Source organism: Protopterus annectens, chromosome 3.part0 (assembly GCF_019279795.1).
Source record: "Protopterus annectens isolate FY-2018-M chromosome 3.part0, PAN1.0, whole genome shotgun sequence".
Classification (NCBI taxonomy): Eukaryota; Metazoa; Chordata; order Ceratodontiformes; family Protopteridae; genus Protopterus; species Protopterus annectens.
The window spans coordinates 1,861,805,861-1,861,829,388 of record NC_056731.1 but is presented as its reverse complement, the minus strand read 5'-3'; positions in this window follow the sequence as shown (position 1 = coordinate 1,861,829,388).

Genomic DNA, 23,528 nt, shown 5'->3' with positions numbered 1-23,528 from the left:
GAGTAAGATGTTATTATATTTTATTGTATTTTCATACAAGGAGACATCCATGTTGCAGGCATAACAGAAACATGGGCTGCATTGAGTAGAGACTGAAGTTTGGTGAAATGTAGGCTAGAAATTTGTAAATGGTCTGTGAAAATCAAAAGTATGTCACTATCCATTCAGAATGGAATAAATGCATTATAGAAATGGCTGTTGATTACGAAAGACGGACTAGACTATGTCCTTGACTCTAGAAGAGAACAAAAAAATAGTAATCTACAAGAGAAGGAAGGTATTCATGGTAGATGACTGCAGTGTACAGATGATCAGATGCTGGGGAAAACAGTTGATAATAGACTCATTAACATGATTAACAGTGTGCAACATTGTGTGTACCTATAGCCATGTGAGACCTTAACCTTCTGGTAGTAAATTTGGACACGCTAAAGGAGATGGGAAATGGCTGAGGCACTAATCAAAGATTAATACAAGTCATAGGAGCCAAAAAGGAAGGATAGTATCCTTAAGCTACTCATTACCACTGCAAATAAAGTGCCAGGATTAAAGATACAAGAGCTTCTTGGCAATGGTCGTTTTGCCATGGTATGATCCATTGCCTCTTTGCATTACAGGAGAGTAGATGTCTGAATTTTACAGTGAACACTGGATGAACTTTTGGAGCGAGTTGAAAGGATGCAGAAGAAAATAAATTTTGATATGAGAAACCAGCCTAAGTAAAGAGAAAACAGTAAAGGTGAGTTGTTATTGAACATAAAATAGTATTTTGCAGGATGAGAAGATGGAGACCAAAAAAAGTACTGTGATCTCATAAAATAAGACAGTAATGGTCATGCAGCAGGTGAAGGTAGCTTGAGGGAAGGAGAATGTTGGGGTTAGGATCATGAAGGAAGAAACAAATTCTTCAAGTACTTTGAGGATGGGTGTAGAAAGTACTGTAGTGAAAGTGAATTTGCCATGACAGCTGAATGATCACTGCTGCAGTCTTAGCTATATGGGTTATATACTGATAAAGATATAACAGACAGCCAATTTCCAAAGCTTTAGGGCACCTTCCATGTGCCCAAACTGTCATGCAGTACAAGCAGAGCTAACTAAAAGACAAGTTTGGGTGCCAAGCCCATTAGAGTTTTACTGCCACTGAAGAGTAGCTCCTCTGAGGCTTTTGAGCATCAGCAGTCAGCTTGTGCTCTTCCTTTGCTGTGCAGATAAGTTTCCTTTGGGGAAACAAATCCAGTAAATAATTTTGATTATTATTTATACTTTCCTCTTCAGGAAAGTTATTTTAAAGAGTTTGTGTTTTAATGGACTTTCATAAGACTGTACTGTACATTTTAAACAGAAGCACTCTTTTATTCCGTTGCTTTTTGTGGAGAAATTGTTTATTTTACTTTGTGGGGCTGGCAAAGTGCTTTCTACTGTGTTTGGAGAAAAAGTGTCTTTTAAAGACTTATTTATTTTTATTGGCATTAGTTTTGTTTTCCCTGGAAAGAGGCACCATTTTCAGCTTAACCATGAAACAAACTTTCGGTCCCACGGTCGGTCCTTCTTCCAGCTGCAAAAAGGAAATGTTCAGCAAACAGTCTGTACCACCACAGTAAGATAGTAATTTGCCTCAGTCACAGGAGACTCTGCTGTAGCCATTTATTGTATCAGACCACTTCTCTTTTACCCAGAATCCCTCTGGTATAACAACACTGGAAGGTAGAGCAGGAGTGATGGGGAGAAAAGTACTGATGGAAAGGTATGTTGATAAGGTGAGATGTGACTGACTGGACTTGAGGGGAGATAAGGTGCACTGTCTAGCTAAGCTTCCCCCCACTATACTAAAACTGTTAGCATTAGCACAAAGACTCCAAACTATTAAAGTTTAATATATCCTTAAAAAGTAAGATGTTAAGTGAAACATCATACTGTCAGTCACCTGTCTTTATTCTGAGGCCAATGAAAGTAAAGTGAATCATTGTCACAAATGCACTACACTGTTTAAGGCTGAGATGAGAGGAATTCCCTATAAATTGTGAACCACTGGAAAAATTGTCCAACCTCTCCTTAGAAAAGTGGGGTGATATCCCATGGATGAGTCTAGATATGGTCTAGACATTAATAGTTTTTGTTTCTCATCCATCCTAGAGAACATGGGAAAGGTTCTGCAAAGATAGTTAGTGAAGATCTTAAATGCTGATTCTCTTGAAAATGTTTCAATGATTTCGCACTGCAATGGTGTTTCCAGTCCAACCTGACCCAATGTTTTGACTGGGTTCCCCGCTAAGAAGACACTGGGTTCATGATGGATTTGATGTGTCTCGACTTCGGCAAGGCTTGCAACTCCATGTTTAATATAAGGTTATTGAAAAAAATTAAAACATATGGTATTGAGGCCCAAAATAGTAAGCTAGATGGGAACCTGGAAGAAGCAGAGGGTGGCAGTTAATATACCACTGTCTGAAGAATGAGTAAATATTGTAGTATTTCACTATTGTAGTCAGTCTTGTTTATAGGCTCATAGAGGTTACTTGGCTAATGGCCCTAGAGCCTTTAAGCCTAGCTGTTCATAACAGAATTTTCCTAGTTATCAGTGCCCATGGCTAGAACAGTTTTTGTATATGCCTATGCCTTAAGGCATCTGTAAACTGATCCTGTCCATAAGAGCCACAGTCGACAAGCCAGGGATGAATTTGTGATTTCCCATCCACTGGTTCATAGGTGTATACTAGGCAAATGACCACTTGGGTTTTTAAAGGCCTAGCTGTGCAACACAAATGTGACCCACAAATCTGATTTATGTTTTATTTATAGGGGGTGATTTACTGATTGCCTCTGTACATCAGAACATAGGAGCCAGACTGGGGTGAATTTCTGATTACCCATGCATTGGTCCAAGTTGTGCTTAAATAGAGATAGGGAGGAACTCTGCTTCACGTGGACAGGGAGCCTGTTCCAGAGAATGGGAATTCTCTGAGAAACATATCTGTCTCTCCAACATGTACTATTTATATTGTAAGCAAAATTTGGGTCTTTCAATCTAGTAGTTCTTATGCCATTTGTGGACGTGTAAAGGATTAATCAAAACAAGGTCCAGGGATGCCTTGTATGCCAGGCAAATATCACCTTTCAGAAGTGTGTTTGATACTGAATAAAGAGATGGGCTTTGAGATGATCAGTGTAGGACATTGTATTTACTCCCCGTATTCCTTTTTGTAAGGAACCCTTGTGGGTGTTCCAGTTGCTGCATGTGTCTGGTCAGGTATTTATCAATGGGGGGTATTATAGTTTATGATGGGCCTGATGAGGGCAGAGTACAGTGGTATGATGATCTCTCTAGACCTAGAAGCCATGCTCTTGCTTATAAGTTTAGCACCAAAGAAGGATTTTCTTGCTACCCTGGACACATGTTGGTTGAAGACTAGGTTAAAATCTACATGAGTTCCCACATTCCTAACTAGTGAATCAACTTTTAGGGGTGTTTTATTAATAACTTAGTTACCTGGAGTGGCAGACTTCCCAAAAGGTACTATTATGCAATTTCTGGTATTGAGTTTTAAGCCATGACTTGACACCAACATTTGTCTGTATTAGACCTTCATGAAGGTTGTTCTCATCTTAGGGGGGGTTCAAGGACTGCTCCCAGTTTATAATCATCTGTAAATGTGGTTAGCCAGAGCCCTTTAACACTGTATTTGACATCCGAGAAGCAAATGCCATAGAGGAGTAGGCCTAGCAAAGCCCTGGGGGGGACTTCACTAGTGACCAGCTTCTTTGTTGAGATGGTCTTACATATTCTAACCTCCTGAGTCTATCAGTGATCCAGCTAGCTGTCGAGTGGGGATTATACCTAGTTCTGTAAGTTTTTTCACAATGCCCAAGTAGCATATTGTATCAAATGACTTAGCCAGACTGGAGAGGCATCATGTACCATTTCCACTCATCCATTGCCTTAGCAACCTTTTCAAAGAAGTCCATGACATTTAGTAAGCAAGACCTTCCTTTGTCAAACCCAAACTGGGATGGATCCAGTGTCTGGAGGTCTCCTATGTTCTTGCTGATAATTTCCATAATAATTCCTTCCATGACTTTGCAAATGAGACTAGTCAGACTAATGGGTCTGTAGTTTCCAGGATTTGTTGAAGGTTCTCCCTTATGAAGGGAGATAACCATTGCAGCCATCCATTCATGTAGCACAAAGCCTATTTTAAGATTATAGTTAAGTAATGTCTCCAGAGGCATCCTGGGATGTTATCAGGCCCACTGAGGCCATGTTATTGGCTTTAGTGAGTACAGCCAGTACATGTTCCCTAGTTAAAGTTGGAATAGGATTGAGAGTATTATTGCGGGAATGGTTGGAGGAGAGAGGGGGGTAAATTTGGAACTGAATTTGTCTGCTAACAGGTTCACCAAATTGCATTTTAATAAGTATAGGGAAGAGTTCTGTTGACATGAATGGGGAGTCTGCTCTAGAGAAAGGGTAATCTCTGAGACATATACTTGTCCCTCCAACATGTTTTATTTATGTCGCATACAAGGTTTAGATCCTTAGGTCAGGTAATTTTCGTGCTGTTTGTTTTGTGAATGTGTAGCAGATCCATCAGGGCTGGATCAAATAATACCTTGTAGGCTAGGCATAGATTACCCCTCAGCAGTCTGTAGAAGACTGAATACAGGAACAGGGCTTTAAGGTGGTTCACACAGGACATATTTATACACGGCATTCTTTTAGTAAGGAACGTCTGTGGCCACTTCAGCTGTTGCAAATACCTGGTCAGGTACATGCCAAAAGGTGCACTGTACTCCATTACTGGTCTAACAAGGGCTGAGTATAGTGGGATTATGATATCTTTAGATCTAGATGACATGCCCTTGCTTATAAATTGTGCTATATAGAATGATTTTCTGATTACAATGGACACATTGTGATCAAAATTCAGGTTACTGTCAACCTGAGTTCTTTATTCCCTTACCACTGGGTGTACTCTTAGGGAAGTGTTATCAGTGTTGTAATTTGCAGGAGTGGTCATCTTCCCAAAAGGTTTGATTATACATTTTTTGGCATTGCCTTTTAAGCCATGGTTCTGGTACCAGTTATCTGTCTGTGTCGGACCTTCCTGGAGGATATCTACATCTTTGAGGGATTCCGTGATTGTACCCAGGTTACAGTCTTTAGCAAATTTGGTCAGCCAAAGGCCGTGTACATTTGCCTTGACTTCAAGAGAAGCATATTCCAAACAGGAGAGGTCCCAGTACCAAGACTTCACTACTAGTTACAGCCCTCTTGGATCCCCCTGTGACACTCGTGCACTAGCTCAGCAATCAAGGAGCCTTCCTCACCAATAACACCAGTGAGGGGCATCCATACAGGGAAAGGATAATAAATACACACACAGTAAAGTACAATTTCCCTTAAAAGCACACAGAGATCACAGTCAGTCTGGGGCTGGTTTATCCCTTTCTCTCCAAGTCCCCAATAAGACTCTCCACTGGCACAGCTATAGGGTCCAGATCTCAGCCTAGTGGGCAAGGTAAAACATCCAGCAGCCCTCTCTGTCCAACCAGTGCTTCGTGTCCCTGCCAAAGTAGTTGACACACATACACTTTGAGATAAAGTGTTTTATACAACCACACAGACACTCCTGGGGAAGGCTGGCACAGATTCTCCAGCTGTGTGCCCCTTTTCTACCTAGTCTAAAATGTAGTACCAGCTGCCACCACCCACTAATATCAGCTACTCAAAGGCACTTGTCAGCTTTCCCTACTCCTCTGCTGTCATTCTGCCTGCTCTCCCTAAGTAAGCTAACAAAAGAAATAAAACAATTGTGATCTCAACTCTGAGCATTCACTGCAAGGCTGATTTAGAGTACAAAACACCTTCATTGATCACTGTACACAAGCTAGAGGAATTCACTCTACTCACACCACTACAAGCAGATTAGTATTTGCCAACAAATTAACATGCATGTGGATATCCCACCACTGCCAAACAATATGTGATGCCCGTGCACTGGCCCACCAATAAAGGAGCCTCAGTCTGCACCACTAACATCAGTGAAGGGGCATCCATATAGGGAAAGGATGATAAATACACACATAGTAAAGCACAATTTCTTTTAAGAGCACACAGAGATCACAGTCTGGGGATGGTTGCTCCCTTTCTCTCCAGGTCCTCAATAAGACTCCAGATTGGCAGTGCTATAGGGTCCAGGGTCCAGATCTCAGCCTGGTGGGCAAGCTAAAACCTCCAGCACCCTCTCTGTTCAACCAGTGTTCCATGTCCCTGCCCAAGTAGCTGACACACACACACACACACACACACACACACACACACACACACACACACACTTTGAGATAAGAGTGTTTATACAACCACACACACACTCCTGGGGGAGAATGGCACAGGTTCTCCAGCTGTGCCCCTTTTCTGCCCAGTGTAAAAGATAGTACCAGCTGTCACCACTCACTAATATCTGCTACTCAAAAAGGCCATTCTGAAGGGGTGTCCAATTATTACTGTGCAATATTATTATCCAAATGGTAAGTGTGACTGAACTAGTGACATGGTACAGTATCACTATATACATGCACTGTACTCTTAGAGCTTAAATTATCTCTACACAAAACAGCCAAAGTTGAAAGGTTTAAAAATATTTAATAATAAATAATAAAAACGCAAGACAATACTTCTTACTACACAGTGCCAGTCTAGAGTTCAGAAATCACAGAGAAATGTTTAAAATAATACAGTAGAAAAGTTCTGCTATCATAAAAAAAACAAACTAGTCTACCTTTCCCATTTTCTAGATATATCTAAGAGAAAACACAGTTCTAAATAACTTACATACAGAGCAAAGCAGTGCTGGTGATGGATGTTCTTAAGACAAAAATGCCCTGAGCTCTGATTCTCTCTCTTTAAATTGATAACACAGAGCTGCTTCACATGACATCACTCTTCACACTTCTCTGGTGTTCCCAGGCTAGCAGAAACTACATTTACATTCTTTACACCGGGTCAGAAACCAGTGCAATAAAGGACATTTATACATGCAAATTCTAGCCATTAACTCTGGTCTTAAAACAATAGGCAGGATGCCTCCCTCTAGACATATCGGCTCCGAATTTTGACATCAAAGACCGTCATAAAATGCTTGACTTAGCTTTCTTACAGCAGAGTGTTCTGTTACATTTTTGCAGTTCAATATCCAATGAAGTCTTTACATATTTAAGAGAACAAGCCTGTGGCTTACATTAATATTTACAAATGACAGAATTATATCTTGCTAGGCTGACTGCCTTCACCTATCTTCACACCCCCTCCCTAACTTCATGTGTTCTATCAGTTAGCCATTTGACTATCCATTGGGTGACATAGGGATTTATGCCTAAATTTCGGAGGTTTTCTATAATACCTGAGTGAGGTATCATTTCATATGCCTTTGCCAGGTCAAGGTAGGCAATATGTACTGTTTTTCCTTTGTCCGTGGCCTTCTCAAAGAGGTCCACCAAGTTTAGTAGGCATGACCTGCCCTTGAAAAAAACAAAATGGCATGGGTCCAGTGTCTGAAAATTTCCTATGTCTTTTTTTTATTAAGTTCACAATAATTCTTCCCATGGCCTTGCATGTAAGACTAGTCAAACCTATGGGTTTGTAGTTCCCTGGTCTGTTGATGGTTCACCTTTGTATAGAGGTATGACAGTTGCAGTCCTTCATTTCCTAGGGATGAAGCCTGTCTGGAGGCTGTGGTTTAATAGACATTCTATTCGACCTGACAGGTCATGTTTCAAGCTATTTAGGCATCTTGGGATATTATAAGGACCCATTGATGCAGTGTTTTAGCTCCGGAGAGTACAGTGAGGACCTGTTCTTTAGTGATAGTTGGTAAAACAATGAGTATGAAGGTCGCACAGGAAAACCAATTTGTTAAACACAAAAAGGAAAATCTAGTAAAGCTGGACTTTCCATTGCGTGATACCTTAAACCTCTTGTATCAAAGCCAACATGGGATATATGCAAATCACCCTTTAAGGATATCAGGTGTTTCAGCTAAATGACAATTTATTTATTTTATTTATTTTATTTTACATTTGTTGACTGGGCTAGTCTAGCTGGATACATGTCCATTTTCAGTAGAGGCCCGGGGAGAAAAGCTCCAAGTAAAAACTTATACAATTAATCTAAAAGTTGTGACATATATTATAAAAACAGGAAGCGTTACATAAAAACTTTAGTGTGTACAAAAAAAAACTACTTTTTTTTTCAAATTATAATAGTCATAGTTATTACATATATGCAAATTTGTATGCAATAATATAAAATAGTGAAACTATGAAGGGAAGATAATAGAGGGTATAGTTTAGAAAGAAAAGTAGTAACAGGAGAAAAGTTAGTCAGGGTTAGTACAGGAGCATAGCCAGTGTTTATTGAGATATAGTTTTAGATTCCTTTTAAAAAGTAAGAGAGAAGTCTGTGATGTGATTTCAGAGGGTAGTTTGTTCCATAGTTTCCCAACGGAGTTAGAGAACAAGGATTCACCTGCAGAGTTGTTGGATTTGGTAGTTTTAATCAGCAGTTTGTTTGAGGAGCGTAGATTCTTAAGATTATTATAGGGTGTTATGAGGCTAGAAAGTATAGGTGTGCTGTTGGGTTGTAACAAGCTATTGTGAGCTGCTGTAATTGAAGTTGGTTAAGAAACTCTAGCCAGTCTAGTTGTTTTAGGTTCAAACAGTGATGGGTTCTAAATGGAGAACCTGTGGCAAATCTAGCAATATTATTATAGGATATAGCTAGTTTGTTGAGGTTATTTTTTAGAAAGATTGGTATATATAGGAGACGCATAGAGTAGAGTGGAGATTAGGTGGGTTCTGGCTATAGCGGTTCTAGCTAGTGGTGTAAGAAAGGGTTTGATTCTGTAAAGGATCCTAGTTTTTTGTTAACTATTTTTAGTGCAGTGTTAATGTGAGTATCAAAGTTAAGGTGGTTGTCATTTGTTATTCCTAAGAGTTTAGTGGTTAGGTCAGCAGAGATAAGAGTTCCATTGTTAGATGTAAGAGTGAAATGTAAAGGGGTAGACTTACGGGTTGGTGTAAAGAGTAAGAGTTTAGTTTTTTTGGGATTTAAGAGAAGGCAGCGGTGATTGTTCTACAGAGTTAAAAGCATTTTGGGTAATAGACTGCAGTTTAGTTTGAGAAGTGGCTGAGCAGATAATAGTAGAGTTATCTGCATATTGAATACAAGTGGTGTGTGGAATAGCTGATTGCAGGTCATTAATATAAATGGAAAACAGGAGTGGGCCTAATATGGAGCACTGGGGGACCCCGAGGGAGATAGGAAGGAGATTAGATAGTTTATTTTGCCAGAAAACAGCCTGCTGTCAGTTTTCTAGGTAGGATGTAAACCAGTTCACAAACATAGGATCGAGTGAAAGAGATTTTAGTATAAATAGGAGGAGTTGGTGATTAACCATGTTGAAAGCTGTAGATAAATCAATAGAGTGCAGAGGACAGAATATTGTTATTGCGGAATTTGTTGATACAGTTTGTGAAGGATAGCAGGGCTGTGGTGGTACTGTGGGAAGGTCTAAATCCGTGTTGAAAGTTGGCGAGTAGGTTATTATGGAGTAGGTGGTTAAGTAGTTGGTTATGGATACACTTTTCCATAATTTTTGCAAGAGGGGATAGTAGTGCTATGGGACGAAAGTTAGAGAAGTCATTGGAGTTCCCACCTTTATGTAGTGGGATGATATGAGAAATTTTCCAGATGGATGGGATAGTTCTTTCAGTTATGGTTCTATTTATTAGAATGGAAATGGGATAGGCAATAGCTTTAGCTCCTTTTTGCAGGAATTCTGCTGGGAGTTTGTCAGCTGAGGGGGTGGTAGGTTTTAATTTCTGGAGAAGGGAACAAATAAAGGAGGTAGATACAGGTTGTAACTTAAATGATGGGGGGTGGGTTTGTAGTAGAAGTAGGCAGGTTAGAGGTATCAGGAGATAGGTGGGTAGCAAGAGTTTGGATGGTGTCTGTGAAGAAAGCATTAAAGGCATTAGCTGTTTGTAAGGGATTCTCAGGGTTAGAGCCTTGTGGGTTAGGTGTGAAAGTTTGGCCTGGATTTAGAAGTTTGTTAATGCTAGTCCAAAATTTACAAGGTTCTTTGTGGGAGGTTTTCTGTAATTGGTAATAAAAGTTCTTTTTGTCTAACAGGATGGATTTTTTTGTAATTCTGTTTTCCCTAAAGGTTTGGTGATCACTGGAATTCTTAGTGTTACGCCATTTTGACCAGGACTTGTTTCTAAGATGGATTTTTTGCCTAGTATTATTGGTGAGCCAAGGGGCAGGTTTAGCTTTATTTCTAATAGAACGTAATGGGGCATGGTGGTCGAGGATAGTTAAGAATGTAAAATTGAAGTATTCAACTGCTTCATTTAGAGGGAGAGATTTTAATGGTGACCAATTGCATTGTTTAAGTTCCATTTGGAAACGTTCTGGGTTGAATTGCTTTTTAGAGCGTACTGTTCTGAAAGGGTTAGGGAAGGTTAAGTTGGTTTTATGTCTAATAATATAAGTTAGTGAATGGTCACTTAGGTCATCAGGAAGGTTTCCTGCTATATAGGTTTGTTGAGGGGTATTAGTAAGTATCCAGTCCAAGGTACTTTCTTTGTTGTTGAGTCTGTTAGTTCTTGTAGGAGAGTTAATAGTTTGTGAGAAACCATATAAGTTGATATGGGTGGTAGGGTTTGTACTATTGCAGGAATTCCAGTCAATATTAAAGTCCCCTAGGACTATGGTTTCTTGTGGAAGATTGGTAGTTAGCCAGTTAAGGATATACTCAAGTATACTAATGTTATTACCTGGTGGAAGATAAATACAGATGATATGTATGGCTTTATGAGCATTGACCTGAAGTTTAGAGATTATTTCAGTACTATTGTCCAAAGGAAGGTTAAGATTTGTAGTGCTGACTTGCAGTTCTGCTTTATAGAGCATTGCTACCCCTCCTCCCTTTTTAGCTGTACGGTGCAGTCTAATGATATTGTAACCAGGTGGGGTGATTTCATTGTCTTTAATGGTAGGTTTTAGCCATGTTTCAGATAAACATAGGATGTCAAATAGGTGGACATCTAGGAGGGCATGGACTTGTGTGATTTTATTGCAAATACTACGTATATTAAGATGTGCTATGGAGAGTGAGTTGGGAGGTTTGGTAGGTGACAGGGTACAAGTATTGTGTTGATTGTAGTTTGTAGTGTTAAGCGTATAGTTTGGTCCAGGGTTAGGATGAATGTCCCCATCTAGTAAGGAGAGGAGGAGTGTTAAGTGTTTAGGCTGGAGAGGCTTATAATAGTAGTCAAGGAATTTTCTAGGTTTTAGGTTGATGTATTTAATATGTGATAGTCTGTGATATTTGGCAAGTAGGTAGCTGGGTTTACAAATGAATTTTAGGATGTATGGAGAGAAAGGTATGGTTTCCGTTAGTGTGTGTCTGGAAGGGAAGAGAAGGGTGTAGTTAAGAGGTTGTTCATAGGAGGTTAGGATATAGGTAGTGGTTAGGGGGAGTACTAGTGAGACTAAGATTAGAAGTTGTATTTGGTAAGGGATTAGTGATGTGGACATGATATTGGTATGTAAGGTGGGAGAGAAATGGGAGTTAGCTATTATAAGCAGGAATAAGATAGGATGCAGGGTGTGGTAATTAAACTAAGGAAGGCATATTGAGTGAATGGGGGTGGGAATGCTAATAATGTGACTAAGCAGATTGGAGTAGGTATAGTGGGGGTGTGTCTTAAGAGGAATAAAGATAGGACCACTGGGGGGTGGGTGGGAAATGGGGGCAGGGTAAGGGAGCAGAGTGAGCCTGCAGGGCGAACGGAGCAGGTAGAGACAAGAGAGAAGACTGTCGAGGATGACAATCTGTGAGATATGAGAGTTCAGCAGTTAAGTCTGAGAGTGAGAGAATTGTAGAAGAAAGTTCAGAGGCTGGTAAGAGGAGAGTCAGGATGACAGAGGAGTAGAATGTGAATAAAGATAAATTGGACACAGGAGAGATGGTGAAATAGTAAGTCTGTAGAAAACTGAGAGCAGAGTTGGAGAGATATGGTAAAGAATCGGAGAGGGAGATTAGTGAACAGTAAGCTGATAGTTAAGTGCCACCTAGTGGCCAGTCACTTTATTGCAACAGATAGGTCTCCTATAGAGGATAGCAGGTTAAGGGAGAGGGGAGATAATCCAGTTAGTGAGTAGATAATATGTGCTGGAAATAGGGCTAATATAAAGATAAGTGATAAATGGGGGGGGGGGTTGGCTGTTGGCTAGCCCAACATGGAAGCTTGCCTAACCTAGCAGAGTCTTTAATACATTAACAGTATTACAGTTTACTATACATTAAAAGTATTACAGTTTACTTGTAGCAGTAACAATAGATACTTTCACTGCCTTTTAAGAAAGGAACTGTCTCTTGGGGAGCTGGTAGGTTATTTCTTAGTTAGGACTATCTTTTGGAGGCTTCCAACAGGGTAAGTTCAGGTGTTTAGTGCAGGAACACAAGGCTGGTAAATGTAGAAGGAGAGAAAAGGTAGTGAGGGAGACAATATTAGGTCTAGAGAGCAAGTTATGAGTTTGTATATACACAATAACATGTATACCTCAGTAAAAAAACAAGATTGTAATATGTAACAGGTGCTATCATAAGCTCTAATTAAAAATTCTGAATGTCCAAGACTTTTTACTTTTACTTTTGAGTCTATTTATGGGCAATTTCAAGCCAATAAAGCCAAATCCCTCTAGCTGTAGACATGCATGTTTCTGCCTTCTTATGGGAGCATCAGCACAGCATAAGAGGAATGTTTGACTTGCATGTTTCTGCCTTCTTATCACCTGATATCCTTAAGGGGTGATGAGGTGGTGAAATTAGAACTAAATCTATTGGGCGCAAATTTGCTATATCCCCCGGTTCAGTAAAGGAAATTTCATTTGCTATTAGTTCATCACACTGTTGCACCTTCACTTTAAGGTTGTGTACATAATTAAAAAAATGCCTTATGGTTGTCCTTAGCCTGTGAGGTTAGTTTATGCCTCAAATGTTGACTTTGTTGGCTTTGGTGGACTTCCCCGAGTTGCTTGTTGAGGCTGATATGGGAGTTTTTTGTGTTTTGGGCATAGCCTTTCCAATTTTTGGACAGTATTTTCTTTCCTTTGTTTTACATCCTATTTATACTGGTGGTTCACCAAGAGGGCTTGTGTTTTGGAGTTTGTCCTTAGTTTATTTTGCTTTGACAATGCTGTTTCTGGCAGTTATTTACATACTTGTATAGGGCTTCCATAAACACTTTCGCACAAGCCACAGAGCTCTGAGTTGGGGGAGGGGGCTTGGAAGTTAGCTATGCATTTGCTTAATAGAAGGTAGTTAGCCATGGAAACATACTTTCCAACTGTACAAATATTTGCAGAATGTCCAGATGTTTGCCTTTTACTTTTGGTCTGTTTCCTCATAAAATTGTGGTTTTCTGGCAAATAATTGCCAATTTTTGAGGAGTAGTCAGCAAATAATGACAGACATTTGAGATTCAGACTTTCTACCTTTCAATAAATTCATACTAAAGCAAAACAGATCATTCTATCAACTTTCTAGATTTGTAATAATAATTTAAAAATGTCCCTATTTTTGAACCTTTGTCTCTCCATTATTTATGGCTTTGTCCAGATGTCTTACTCTAAGAAGTTGAGAGGTATGTATGGAAGAGTTTTTAAATGTTCTGGAGTTTGCAGGGAGTTCAGCCTTTATATTTATTTCAAAGGTTATCGCTTTGTGATCTAATCTGACTAATGAAGATATTACGCGGGGCGAGGGGGTGCATCTTTCCCTCCTTTTTGTGAGTACCAGATCCAGGATACTTGCACCCCTAGTAAATGTGCAGACTAGGAGTTCCAGTGTGTTTGCATTGACAAAAGCCAGGAAACATTGAACCTGCAAGTTTGTGTTGTGTATGTATCCAATTTCATGGTAGGATAGTTGAAATCACCCATGAATATGGTTTTGGGATGAAATGTGAGTGACTCCAGTTCATTCAAGTATGTGGTATGGTTGTCTTGGGTCATAGATGGGGACCTATATATAGTTAGCAAGGATATGGTTATTGGGCTTTATATAAGTTTAGTTGGGAATGGAGTAGCTCAAGCATTTCATAGTTTAACTAATCTTGAGGTGTGCATACTTTTTATGTAAATTGATACACTTCTACCTCTTGTCTCTTCTAGTACAGTTGCTAATCTAAATGTGTGGAAGGCATTATTGCCTTGTACTGCCAGGGTGCCTTCCCTGGCTTTGAACCATGTCTCAGTAACTGCATAGATGTCAACACTCTCCATGGTGAAGACTGCTTCCAGGAGTGGACCTTCTTCTGGCGACTCCTAGCATTGAGCAGTGAAACCTTTAGATTATCCTATGTAAAATTTAGTATGTTGGAGGGTTTATCAGACTGGCATTGCAGAAACAAGGCACCATGCTTTAGCCAATATCCAAAAACCTAATGGGGACAGGTGCAGACTATCCATGGCAAAGCAGCATGGTCTGTTAATAATGTTCTCCCACGCTGACAAGTATAGGGCCTTTATAGAATGACACCAGTAACTCAGCCAATTGTTAGTCAATCATCTTCTGTTTACATTTTGGTATCATCTCTGGAGAAGGTAGAATGCTGTTCAGTGCTAGGCTCATACCTGTCTGGGAGCTCCATCAAGTTCTTCATATAGTCCAAGGAGGTGCATCTCAGGTCATTAACACCCACATGGACTATGACCGAGTTATACTGGTATGTGGGGTTCAGTGTCCTGAGTGCATGTGTGATCTAGTGGATCTTTGCCCAAATAGGTAACTGACCATGACTGTCTCCTTGCTCAGCCTGGTGAGCAGGGCATCAGTATTTCTCACAATAGTATCTCCAGTGACCAATGTATTGGGTTGTGTGGCAGTTTGCCTTAACAGCTTAGAGGCTGAAACATTGTGAGATGTATTTGTGTTTATCCTGGGGAGTGTTGCCTTTGTACATTGTTTGGAAGGTTGTGAGGCAGCATATGGGGAGGCCTTTGAGATTTGGGTAGATTGCATTTAAGAGCCTCAGCATAATGTGAGTTTGTGTCTCATCCATAGTAGGTGCAGTGTGTGTGTGTGTGTGTGTGTGTGTGTGTGTGTGTGTGTGTGTGTGTGTGTGTGTGTGTGTGTGTGTCCGTGTCCATGTCCGTGTCTGTGTGTGTGTTGCCAGCAACCTGTTTGAACATAAGTGTCTGTATGTGAGAGCATTGCTAACAAAGACATAGCATAATTACATCTCTCACATACCATTTCAGTCTGCTTAAGAATGAGGTGTTTGTCAGTAAACATTAGACACTTTCTACATTATCTCAAGATGCCCATTTCTACCAGGCTGGCTACAGAGACAGTAGGAAAATGCACATCCATGGCTGTAGCAGCTCCTCTTTTTTGTGATCTATGAGGGATGGTGCAATCTGAGTTTAGAGTTGCTGGGCTAGGAGGAGAGGGCTAGAATTGATCAGAAACAACACTCTTGGGGTTAGGCTTCTCAGTGAGTAAACTAGCTGCTCTATGCTTAGCTAGATACTTGATAAAACAATAGGAAATTTTATATGGAAAATTACAGCTCTAGGTGCCTGCTTCTATGCAGGGCACTTCAAAAACTGCCGTACAGCTCAGCACAGGTTATAGGAGACACATTAGAGATTAATCCAATCAGTAAATAGTAAAAATCAACTATCTCACTATTGTGAACCATGTTACAGGACTAAGGTCCCAAATCAAGTAAAATACAAATATTTAAAAACAGTAGAAATGTAATAAATGAAGTTCAGACCCTGCAGCGACTCACTATTCTCCCATTGCTGTGAGGGGTACTACAAGACTAAGGTTTCAGACCAAGTTAAAAATGCAAACAATTGACTTTTGGTTGAAATAAGGACAAATGCAGAAAAGAACAATGCACAATTCATATTAACACTGGATAGTAGTGTGTGCAGTAGTTTAAGTGGGATTATATAAAAGAGTATAACTGGAGCTTTGAGAGACTAATGGGAGTACCTTATCAGTTTCAGCTATCCGAGTCCAGTAGAAATAGCACTAGAAGGCAGTTGCAAACTCTAATTTGCATAATGGCAGGGAGCTAAAAAGGCACCAAGTTTAAACACACATCAGCTGAATGGGTGGGTGGGAAAAAAAATCCAAAAATCAGTGCAGTCAAATAGCAGTTTAATAGATTTGCATAAGGTAAGACACTGACATTAGAGTGCAAGGTAAAAATCAGCTGTATGTTAGTAATACCAAGACTGGCCTAGTGGTAACAGATGGAGTAATAATCTCAGCAGCTGGATAGATGGTATTTTGTATCTGTGCAGATGTCCAGGGTGATGTACCCCTTTTTATAAAGAATGAAGAGAAAAAGACCATGTTTGGAAGGGTAGCCCGAGAGAAATATTTCATGGAAAACACCTGTGGTCATAATCACCATTATGACACTGACAGTATAGTATAAAATGCCAGTGGTGAAGATCAGTAGGTTAATGAGGCATATGACTAGGTGAATGGATTCCAGAGATCCTAAAGTTATCCTCTTGCTTTATAAGTAGTGATGTGGATGTAGGTAGGGAGGGCCCACCTGGTTCTGGGAACAATGCAAGGCAAAGGAGATTAGTCTGACTGAAAAAGGAGGGGAGTGGAGGAGCTGTGGTGTGTAAGAAAAGATTTGTATAGCTTGGTGCATACACTCTAGACACTGGAAAGTGAGACTATTATTTTAACACATTGAATTGTTGGAGTTAAGTACAAAGGGAAGAACTGAAGACAGAAGTCAATGAGGAAGGAACGAAATGTGTAACAACTGGAAGATATGAGATTTAAGACTTCAGTTAACGAAATGTTTCACAGAAAATATTTCGGCCCTGGAACACCCTTTCATAGACTTCTGTAGAATATGGGTCAGCATTGGTGCCAAATATGCCTAGGACAGATGGAAGAAAGGATGCACTAGGACTTGTATAGAGAGGCACCAAAAGATGAACTAGCAATTCAACACACTGCCAGGAGAGATAGGCTGTATGTGTTCTTGCACTGTTAACTTTGTATTAATGTATGTTTTTGAGGACATACACTGCTTCATTTGTCCTAACATTGCTTCTAGACTTTGTGTTACTTAATGTTTTGGAGGCTGCAGTTTAAGTGGTGCAGCACAGTGCAGATTAGTATAGTTAAGATACTTTGCGCTAATAGTTGAATCATTAATGGTAGATCTGTACATTATGCAAAGACTGACATGGTAGTCCTCCTACCCTGATGTGTGGTTTGAGTTTAATGAGCTGTTACAAGTATCAAAACCTCTTCACTATTGAACCAGCAGGAGAGTTTAGATTACCTTGTTCATACAGAGGTATACAGTGCAGCATTTAACACTGCTCACAGGCAAGTTCTCACACCATATGCTGACACTATTCAGTGTGTGGACAGTCCTAATGTGTTGGTATCCGGTACAGTCAATAGAATTTGGATAAATCCATTATGTACCTTCACACACAGCCATTTTAATTTCTTTACTTGTCGGACGAGGTGCAATAACTTTTGTTGTGTGGATAGGCAGGATGTTTTTCCCATGTTTTCTACTTCTTTTGACTCCAAAAACTTGAATCTCCTCTTCCTAGCATTTATCATTGTGAAAGTTCACAGGCTCTGTGTCTAAGAATCATAAACCCTCAGGCTGAGACTGCATTGCTGAGATTATCAGCTCAAGGGTCATGAATGCTGGAGACAAAAAAAATGTTGCTTGAGACAGGAACACAGCATCAGGACTTGTTGCTGTCATCACCTCTTTAAAACTGCAACTGCCATACTTCTGAACTGTCCAGATTTTGGCAAAATGTCTAGGTTTTTGCTTTATATTTTTGGTTTGCTCCTCATAAAATTTATGCTTTTCTGGCAAATCAGTTTGGATTTAAATCACTAAATGACAGACATTAGAAAATGCATGGTAAAAAAAACATTGTATTCTAATAACTTTCTAAGTTTATAGGAGCAATATTTAAAACGTGTCTCTCTTTGTCCCCCCCATTGTTTTTGGCTTGTCTAGATTTCTTGAGTCAAAAGTTTGAGAGATATGGCCAGATGTCACACAGAGATGTTTGACATATTTATTGATGCCTAACCTTTGATTTAAATGGACGCAAGCTAGAGTAAGGCAAACAGTGGGCCTATGGAAAGTTCCCTGCCAGGATCATGACAGGCAAAAGAGACACAGAGACTTAGTGTAAGGCTTCCATGGTTGGCCCTTTTTCTAAATCCACACTACCTGTGGTACTATCTGCATCTCTGCCTACCAAAGCATCCTCTAGTGAGAGATTTTTGTCCTAAGTTTTTAATTCAGACTTTCATGAGATTGAGCAGAGAGATGCTTTCCTAGTTCCTGGCCTTTCGCAAGAGTGAGACTCAGAGCTGTGCTTATTCTTCCCTTTATTCACAAGGGACTTTGCATGATCTTCATGAGAGTGAAAGGTGGACCTTTGAGTCCCCAGCAGGTATATAGGTTGTAATTGAGGTCCAGAAGATTAGTTTTGCTTACTGGTAAGAGCTGAGTCCATCTCTGTACACCCCCTCTTACTTTGCTTTGGGCCTTTTCAAGCTTTTTTCACAAGACTAGGTGTTGGTAATTTATTCAACACATGATAGTAACTGGCAAAGAGTACAATTCAACAGATAACTCAGTGCTGGCACTGGGCTTGACGGCAATCTCTCTCTTGGTAAAACGTCATATTTTCAGGGGAACCCGCAGGATTTGTTGCGGGTGGTGCAAACCCAAAGCCCCCACTCAGTCCTCCCCCCATGCAGACATTCCGGTGTCCCATTACTTGGCTATTTCTTCCCAGCTGCCATAAACACTGTTTAAAATTCTGTATGCATACTGTTTTGTGTTTTACTTCTACAGTGATTATAGATATTTGGATTTAATTTTCAAATTTTATAGCACAAACACTGATAGGTCATTTGCTAAACAAAGCAATAGTCTTACAATGAAAACAGACTTAGCTTTAAAACTTCTCTAGCTTTGAAACTCACATTCACTGAAACAGCATTGAAACGCACATTCAAAGAAAATGCATCTGGCCAGTGGCAGGTTAAGTTTACCTTTGAGCTATTTTCAAAGTATAGGCCCCTTGCACACATTTTTAAGACCATGCAATCAGCAAGGTGAATCAATTATAATATATAATAATTGAATTATACCCCTTATATAATACTTGTTGTGTTTTTTTTTTCAAATATATTTTTATTGCATTTTCCTCTTTTTTTAATGCAAGAAAAAGAATAAAACAGAAATAAGGACAAGATACATGGAATATCAATTTGCAATAAGCATAATAAGATATACAGAACATATACCATCAGTGTTTAGTTATCAATATGCAGAATTAACTAACATTCAAACTGTTCACATTAAGTTGTAAGACAAAATCTACTCTGAGATATTTTAATCATAATAGAATCTGACATTAAAACAGTTGCGTCAAGCCATTTTAGCCTCCCTAACTTAAATTGTATCTTGCACTAACTGTACACTATATACAGTTTGTCACCTCAAAATGTTCATTTAATTCACACTTCCTAGACCTTTCCATTTTTAAGATGGGTACAAGTTTTGCAATATTGATTTTCTTTAATTTTTCCTTATTTACTTAGAGTAATAATGATGTTGCAGTTAAGATTTCTATAAGCGTTTTCCAATATTTCTGATGATAGAATAGTTTTTTTTTTGGCTTCTGACTTCTGTCATTGCAATCCACCAATATCAGTCAATATGCACAATCTTTGCAGAAGTAAAAGTCATCTGAATAATTCCACATTAAAGAGATCTGAAACCAATGAAGAGGTTGTTGCTAGAAAATAACTTTATATTTCCGTGTTTCATTTACAAATTCAGTGCCTGTTGCCTTTGAATAAATTGCCTTTGTTACATTAAAAAATGGTAAGCTGCTATATTGCAATAGGGGAATGGGTGGCAAGCTGAAAAACAGGTTCATAGTTACTAGGCATCTCATCCAAAGGAGGACGTACTCAGGTCTGCAACACCCCACCCCCTTACAATGCAAATCTACATGCTATAGGAAGTAGAACCTATAGCCCTCTGCATCAAGATGCAAGTACGCTACCTGCTGTGCAACTTACAGTGCTTTAAAATTTTATATGACAATAGTGATACCATTTGCTAAACAAAACAGTTGTACATTTTAAGCAGACTTAGCATGAGCAGCAGTAAACTTCCCTTGCCTTGAATCTCACAATTCCTTGAAAATGCACTTGAAAATAAATTCCACCTGCTAACTCTAACAAGGGCATTTCACTTTCTCCCTCTCACACACACACCTCAACCTCTTAGTGCAAGAAATCTGGACAAAGCCTAAAATAAATAGGGACCGATTATAAATATTCCTCTCATGAACTTAGAAAATTGCTAGAATAACAGGATTTGTGTTGGTATGCATTTTTCTAAAAGATGTGATGTCTAAAACTCAAATGTCTGTCATCGTTTAGCAACTTCAATCCTTTTTAGGAGTAATATGGGGTAAAAATCTGGACATTCTCCAAAAACCTGGACAGCTGAAGGGTATCCTACCTCCCTCTTATACATACATATACACATACACACCCACAAAGGCTCCAAACTAGGGACACAGAAAGTTGTTGAATAACAAAATTTGTGTTAGAATGCATTTTCTGAAGGATATGAAGTCTGAAACTCAAATGCATGTCATTATTTAGTAACTTTAATCCTTAGCTCATCCCAGTGATTTGTCAAAAACATAATTTTTATGAGGAACAGACCAAAAATATAAGGCAAAAATTTGGACAGCTGAGAGGTATGACACACACACACACACACACACACACCTATCATCTTAGAAAGTGGATAGAATAAGGTTTTCATTAGTATGCATTTTCTGAAAGATATGAAGTCTAAAGCTCAAATGTCTGGCATTATTTTTTGACTTCAGTCCTCAATGACTTGCCAGAAAAACATAATTTTATGAGAAACAACCCAAAAATATAAGGCAAAAATCTGGATAATTGCGAGGTATGACCCCCCCCCCCCTTACTCCCACTCCTCACTCCCTCTTATTTAAACACACAGGCCTACCTACTAACACAAACACCCCTACATTTACCAACCTACTTCTTACATACATACACACCCCTACCTACCTGTTACAGCCACACACCCCTACCTACCTATTTCTTACACACACACACACACACACACACCTCTTAAACAATTAAAAAGACACACACTCGCGCCTACCTCTCACTTGTAGATTCAGCCTAGTCCAAATGTCTGGAATTCAAATTCCACGTGGGCGTTGAAGAAGAAAATGTAAACCATCAGTTGCACAGACGAAGAAGACAAAAACAGGTCACAAACTCCTGTTTTGTTTGTGCAATTGGACGCAAAGGGTGTTCTTAAAGAACAACCCCCTTAAAAAAACAACTGCATTTTTTTTAATTAAAAGAAAATTAATCTCCCAGGCAGCCGGCTCCAGGGGGGTACAAGTTCCACCCCCCTTGCAACCTGCCTGTGGGCACCCTTGCATATTTGGTATGTATTTTCCCATCACATGCCAGTCTAGTATAAGCTGAATAGATTTGGCTACTTCTCCTACCATAGACTGGAGGACCTGGTCTTGCACCTCATACCCTTCTGCAACTGCAGAATCTGAAAAATGAAGATTTCCATCTTGGGAAAAAGGGATAAAACTCCTTTTCCACCAACTCTTTTCAATAGAGATGAATGGTCCCATGAACTCTACTTTGGGGAGTTGTTCTGTCAATTGGCCTTTACAGACATAAGGTTTCATGCATATTTGAGAAAGACAGATTTGGAAATAAGTCTTTTCCAAGTAGAGCTGCTGACAAATGTGTGATCTTTGCATCCTGGGAAGGCTTAGATCCTGTTTTGTCTGATCTAAAGAAATCTAACATTTTTCCCATTTCATCACTCCACCAACCACTATCATTAGACTTCGACTGAACCCACTTGTTAGATAGTAACCCTTAGGTTGACTATTATATTATGTCTTCATCCCAGCATAGGACTTAGAATCCCTAGAATTTGACTACCTTACTTCTGGTTACAGAGTCCAAAGTTTTGTACAGAGTTTGTATAAAAAATATTAGCCTTGACTGTGAGCCCTTAGATCCTGTATGTAGCTTTCTAATGTGGCCCTTTCCAAGATAGTCATGTTAATCAAGCTTGGAAGTGATTGGTTAGTTTTCCAGTCCTTTTGGGAAGTGATTGATTAGTTTTCCAGTCCTGATGCTTATCTTATTAGAGAAGATTTTGCACAGAAGTTGCATTTTCTGCCTTGGACATTACAAATGCCTTTGCTAGGGTTGTGGCTTCAAAAATTTCTCCAGGCTGTCACAACTTAGACTTGTCTCTTTTAAAAGCAGTATCACATGCAGATTTTGGAAGCTTTTGTTGCTCTATTCTAAGCTCTTATTTGTAAGTTTAGTTTAGAGTCTCAGAGAAGCTGTTGATACAGTCCAGTCCATGGTTCAAAGAGGTGGAAGAGATACTCCTCCAGAGCAGCACAAAGGGCAAAGATTTTATTTCTGGTTCCTGTAAAGTCAAGGATTTCCAGCATATTCGTGAAAGGCTAGTCCAGTGAGCATGTTTCAGTAGTAGCATATCAAGGAAGGGGAGAAGGAGACAATTGCCTGGTTTTATAGAGTTGATGGTGTGATTGAGAGACTAGCAGTTTTTTTTTTCTGCACCAAATATCTGTACAGAAAGAATTTGAGTTCCGCTATTTGTTTTGTTTGGCTTGTCACTTAAAGAGCTGAGGACTGCTGGGATATGTGGATTGGCTGAATTACTGAAGGAACCCAATGAGCTCCCTACAGTATTCCAGAGATGCTTTTTTTTTGCTCTTTAGTTGAAGAGATCATGAGTGGGGAATTTGGTGGGTCATTAATGGAGAATGTAAGAAGTGATTTGTCTTCTTGCAGTAATATGAAGGTCTGAAGGCATGGATTGGGTGGTGTACTGCAAGAAGTCATTTGGCTTTCTCCTTTTTTGCCCTTCACTTGAAGAGCTTGAGGGGATGTGGTGCTAGTTTGTGGGACAATGCTTTACAGCCACAACCCATGTAATAAGTGCAAAACTGATTCAGGCAATGCAAAAGTGTTTTTGTTTTTTATTTAGTTATATAAATGTATAATCTGTTTCTATATCTGTGTAAAGCCAGTACTTCTGATTCCCATATTGGCCTGTATTGACCAACAACTTTCTGCTACTTTACTGTACTACTGTTTAACATGCTCCACTTATCATTTCCTGTCTGTTGTGATGCTGCAGAATGAAACCTTTTATCTTCTGTCACCAATGCTACAATTTTTTTTTCTTTTCTTATTTGTTTTCCATTTATAAGCTGCGGTGGTGGTGCTGTGGTAGCTTTGGCGCCTCACAGTAAGACACTGTCCGGTTGGATTCTCAGCTAG